The 5,698-nt window shown below is 36.6% G+C and overlaps 1 long non-coding RNA gene and 1 pseudogene across 2 annotated transcripts; one reads left to right on the forward strand and one right to left on the reverse strand.

The window, feature by feature from the left end:
* Positions 1-329: 329 nt before the first annotated feature.
* Positions 330-1,888, reverse strand: LOC147495051 (uncharacterized). Its single transcript, XR_015200413.1, has 2 exons — positions 1,524-1,888; positions 330-771 (listed from the first exon to the last, which is right to left on the reverse strand). It is a non-coding gene; the product is annotated as an uncharacterized LOC147495051 (long non-coding RNA).
* A 47-nt stretch (positions 1,889-1,935) lies between these two features.
* On the forward strand, positions 1,936-3,608 carry LOC147495052 (putative receptor-like protein kinase At5g24010 pseudogene; annotated as a pseudogene). The gene has a single exon (XR_015200412.1). The product of XR_015200412.1 is annotated as a putative receptor-like protein kinase At5g24010 pseudogene (transcript).
* Positions 3,609-5,698: the final 2,090 nt, after the last annotated feature.

The raw sequence follows: 5,698 nt of genomic DNA on the forward strand, positions 1-5,698 counted from the left end.
TGTTTTTGGTGCAACTGTAAAGATTCTATTAAGTTTTTATATGATTTCATATTTGTGATATTCGCTTCCTGGACTTTTGTTTTGACTACACAAATGGTTTGGTATTTGATTCTAAAGAGTGGTATGTTGTAATCTTTTTGTAACGAGATAAATGCATGAATGGGTAACGAACTTTACACAAAATCTAAAATTGAGAAATAAATTTATTTTTTGAACAAATTTGGGAATCAATCTTTATTTTGTTGCAACGTTAACTTCTGTTCAAAGTTTCATCCATTATTTTGCATACAACAAATTGAAAGTTCATTGCCCAAATTTACTCCAGAAAAAATTGAATTGTTGTGTGATAATTCGTTTATTTATCTCTTTCTTACCAGTAAACAAATGACACTGTTTACTAACGCTAGTTTTATTCATCAAATCAAGAAATATAATAACCATTAATTGTTTTAAGAAAAAATAATAATAACGAAATTTGACTGGGTATAAAGACACATTGCTAATTCATCTAGAGAAATGCAAGTTGCAAATCCTTATTTTCGCTTAACTAGCACTTTCAATTGCATATACGAGTGTAGCCATCTTAGTTAAGTGTCCCCGACACACACAACCATTGACCAATGAAAAGAGCACTGCAATTGAGATTGGGATTGATAGCAGCAAAAGTTGCAGCTGTTGAATTGCTGCTCTGTATGATGCCGAAGCAAGTATCACCACTTTGTACTCCAACAACTTCATCACAGTTTGGAGTTTTCACTCTTCCAAATGTAACTGTTAATCACATCAGATACATATCGATTAGACTATCCATGTAATGCACCGTACACAAAATATGAATATATTGACGAAAGCAGAGTTGTGTATTCTCTAACAAAATAACGATACACTTTGTTGGAATGATCATCTCATGCTTGACAATCTTTTTGCACACGTTATATCATCTGCCACATTAAATAATTTGAAATCTACAGCACTGAAAGCTAGATAATCTCGACTCTAGGCTTCGTCTCGAAGAAAAATGACATCTATTTTTGCCAAATCCTCTTAAATATATTGGTTTTCTGAAGAAAAAAATTTGGAACTCTTCTATCCATCTTTTATACATGCTTCAATTAGGAACTCTACTTAGAAATTGGCAGATCGAGTGCAATTGATGCAAATTCATTCTTTGGGAAATTCTCCACAATAATTGTAAACATCTACCCTTTGTAAAAGACACCTTTTGTTTAGGAATTAACCTGTGTCCAATATTAATTAATTAAGAACCAGTGACCACACAACATGCTAAATATATTCGGGCAAAAAAAAAAAAAAAAACTAAATATTGGTCGCACACTCGCACACATTTTTAATATTAAGAACTTGTGTCCAACGTTTGTGCACTAAATATTTAGTTCTAAATATATAAGCATTATAAATCTACTTAACCAAAAAAAACACTATATACACGCCCTCTCACATTTCACACTCATTTGGCTTGACGGAAAACAATCTTGTTTCAATATACTAGGGTAAAAACTTACGACCAAAAAACCTGCCCTCTGCAGTGGACATGATGAGAAGAAGTGAGAGCATGAAAACAATGTTAAACATGGCTACTTTGTTGTTGATCTTAGCCATTATATAACTCTCTCTTTCTTCTGGCTTTTCACTTTGCAAAAATGGTCTATATATAGTGCTGAATCAATTGTCCAGACCAACAAAAATCAGTAAAGATTCCATTGTTTATCTGATTCTACCAATGGCCGGCTTCTCCTAGGATAGGCGAGTTACTCTAGACAATATTTTGGAATGTTTCTTCCCCATGCAGGCCAAAACGTGAAAACAAGCATACGGGTATAGGCTTGTACACCGCGGGCCGAAAGCCCATGACCCAGTCGACCACCTACCTACAATGCTTGGATATACGCGTACAGCGCAACACATCTGACCCCACCAAACACGGAAACTATTTTCAGTCAGATCCTCAAAACCAGAACAGCTCTGAAAACTGAAATCATTTCTCTGTAATGGAGCTCAACATTCTCTTCTTCTTCTTCTTCTTCTTCTTCACTATTTCAAATGCAGTGACACAATTCTCACCAACAGACAACTACCTTATCAATTGTGGTTCACCCATCACCTCATTTCCCTCCAACAATCGTTTCTTCATTACTGATACTTCCAAACCAGGTTCACTTTTCTTGTCCGCCAAGTCATTATCTTTTCCACTCATTAACAATAACCCTTCTCCCCATCTCTCTCAATTATACCACACAGCTAGAATTTTCAATAAAGAATCATTTTTTACTTTTGGTATCAAGAAAAAGGGCACTCATTTGGTACGTTTGCATTTCTATCCTTTTTTTGATATTAGTAATGCTAACTTTCATGTTTCAAGTAATGGTTATTTGTTGTTAAGTAAGTTTAATGGGTTAGAATTTGAGAATGGTGAAAAAGAACCGATTTTGAAAGAGTATTTGATTAATGTTGACAAGGGGGTGGTTGAAATTGTGTTTACGCCGTTTAATGAATCGAGTTTTGGGTATGTGAATGCGATTGAAGTGTTTTCGGCACCCGATAGACTTATTGCTGATACTGCAATGGTGGTTGGTTTTAATGTGAGTGAGAAAATTAATGGATTGAGAAATCAGGGATTGGAAACTGTTTATAGACTTAATGTTGGTGGTCCGAAAGTTACTCCGTTTAATGATACATTGTGGAGAACATGGATTCCTGATGATGGGGTTTTGAGAATGAATGAAACGTCAATGGATATTCATTTCAGTGGGAGAATTCAGTACCAAGAAGGTGGTTTGAGTCGAGAAATTGGACCAGATAATGTATATAGTTAAATCGAGTTATGAGTAATCTGAAGAGAAATTCTAACATTACGTGGATTCTTCCTGTGAGTGTTGGGTATAAGTATCTTGTTAGAATGCATTTCTGTGATATTGCTAGTCTAGCACTTAATGAGTTGTATTTCAATGTTTACATCAATGGGCATTTGGCTACTGAGAATTTGGATCTGTCAGACATTACACGAATGCTGGCTTCTCCTTACTATGCTGACTTTGTTGTCAATGCTAATGAGTTGGGTGTTATAAGTGTAAGCATAGCTCCTTCGAATCTAAGTAGTCCAGAGAGGATGAATGCTATATTGAATGGTTTAGAAATCATGAAGATGAATAATTCCATGGGTAGTTTCAATGGAAAGATATCTGTTGCTTCGATTTTGAGGAGTCGGGCGAGAGGAAATAATGGTGTTGGAGTATGTTCACTTGCTATTATAAGTTTGTTGGTGGCGGCTTTTGTAGTTATGCATAGGAGAAACGCTGTGGCACAAGACTCTGTGGGGTGGTCACCATTGCCTTTGGATGCTTCAGAAGGCAATTTGAAATATAAGAATCAATCAGCGTTGCGTAAGTTCTTATTCTTTTGAATAATTAATTAGTATTTGTACTATGTAATTTTGGTATGATGAAGACAAGATGCTAGAGACACCATATGAAGATGTAACTAATGAAATTGTTTGAAGCTTGTATTATAATCATGTGTATTTTTCATTTTGTACGATTGACTAAGCATCAACTACTGAGTTTAGAATAAGAACAAGTCTTCACTTGTTACTCTTATTGTCTTAATGAGCCATTTTGTTTTTGAAGTCTAAACCTGTCTAAACAAGCTGTACCTTTCGAGTTGATATTGGAAAATGACATCAATATGGAACCTTAGCTATTGCTGCAGTTCTTATATTAATGGCCATTGTAACCAGTCGGAGGTTATATTTCTGTTTTGTTCGGGAGGGTGGGTGTTTATATTTTTTAGTGAGTGATCTGCATGCTCCTGCAAATTTTAGCCATAGAAAAGGTTACAAAAACAAAGAGAAAGGTAACAGAGTGATCTCAATGTGAGTAAAATAAGATGATCTGGCGGGATCTTAGCATCATAAAATCATTTTACACTGTAAAATAGAAAGCGGCACTGAGATAAAAACATTCCTATGCCCTAGCCAAGTGGTGGTGCCGCAGTATATTATGCTTCAGTCTCCATATTTAAGGGCACAAAAGCATTGGGCAAGGAAACATTAAATACAATGGCCTGTTTGCTATCCTTTTATTTTTAGGTTTTTTTGCATACAAGTATGGTACAGAATAGTTGGTTTTGTTACATACCACTTCTTTGCTGCAGTATGAATATAATGACTCCGAGACTCGAAGAACAACCCTTCTTTGCTGCAGCATCCGTGCCAAAATCTGCCTCCCTTAGAGTGTGCGGAATACTCCAAAATCTAGCTTGTTAACTGCTCTCATCCACCTTGCTTTTAAATTCCATAGCTTCTGTCCCTTCACAAAAGCAACTATAGCGACCATTGAGTCGCTGTCAATCCATAGCTTCCTCCAATTGTTCCTTACTGCTGTCTCTGTTGCAAGGACTATAGCAGAAAATTTAGCTGCATAGTTAGCGGTCACTCCCATTCCATAAGCTAGGAACTAGTAATACTGGGTTTGCCATAGCAGAGCCATGCATATTTGCTTTGGCCACCCCCTAGTTAGGAGAAGGTTCAGGTCTTCAATGGTAGTGAACTTCCTGTACAGACTACAATATCATTCTTCAGCTAGTTGAACAATGTTAGGCCTTGTTTCATCAAAGAAAATTCTGTTTCTAGTTTTCCATATTTGAACCATCAACCATGAGATGCTTCCTGATAGGACTTCGATTCTTTGCAGCATGCCTGACATGTTGAAGGTGCAACCGTGCAAACTGCTTAAGGAAACCTTACACAGCTCAGATATCCATGCTAATATGAGCTTAGGGATATCACCGTCCTATATCATGTGCTGAACACTCTGTACTTCATTGTTGCATACACATAGATTCATTTAGAATGAATCCCTTTCCTATGTACCCTGTCATAATTAGGGACTAATTTGTGCATTAGATTCCACACTATTCGTGCTGCTCTTGGGTGGATATGCTTGTTCCACACCCAACTGCACCAGCTGACCCCTGCTATCCTTTCATTGATTGACTGCAAACTTGGAGAACGCTCTATGCGTATGATGGGTACAATATATAGTTTTGCAAGGGAAAGTGGAAAAGTTATAAGTATTTCTGCTAGTTTGACTTTTTCGACAACAAACTCTGATATTACATGGACTCTTCCTGTGAGCGTTGGTTATAAGTATCTAGTTCACATGCATTTCTGTGACATTGCTAGTATGGCACTTTATGAATTGTATTTCAATGTTTATATCGATGGGCATTTGGCTTCTGAGAATTTGGATCTGTCATACATAGATTAAGTGAGTGCTTGCTTCTCCCCTGTTACCCTATATGATGACTTTGTTGTCGATGGTGATCACTTGGGTGTTATAAGTAGGAGCATATCTCCTTCCAGTCTAAGTAGTCTAGAGAGAAGTACATAATAACTTTGTCATGATAATAATGAAATATACAAAAGAAATTAAGACAAACGCGCAAGTACTTTCTGGGACAGCAAGTCCCACTTCAAAAAACAAACTCGTTCAGCATTCATACAATATTTTGAGTAACTCAACGAATTGTAATGCTAAGAAACCAAAAATTTCAAAAAAAAAAAGAGAGAGGATAAAACAGCGTTGGTTAGCCGTACCAGCTTCCTCGTGTATGTCCCCTTTTGCCGGTGCTGCGTTTGCCTCGTCTGGAAGGCACCAGTCTTTCCCTTTTTCGTTTTTCT

Source organism: Coptis chinensis, chromosome 6, assembly GCF_015680905.1.
Source record: "Coptis chinensis isolate HL-2020 chromosome 6, ASM1568090v1, whole genome shotgun sequence".
In the NCBI taxonomy this organism is placed as follows: domain Eukaryota; kingdom Viridiplantae; phylum Streptophyta; class Magnoliopsida; order Ranunculales; family Ranunculaceae; genus Coptis; species Coptis chinensis.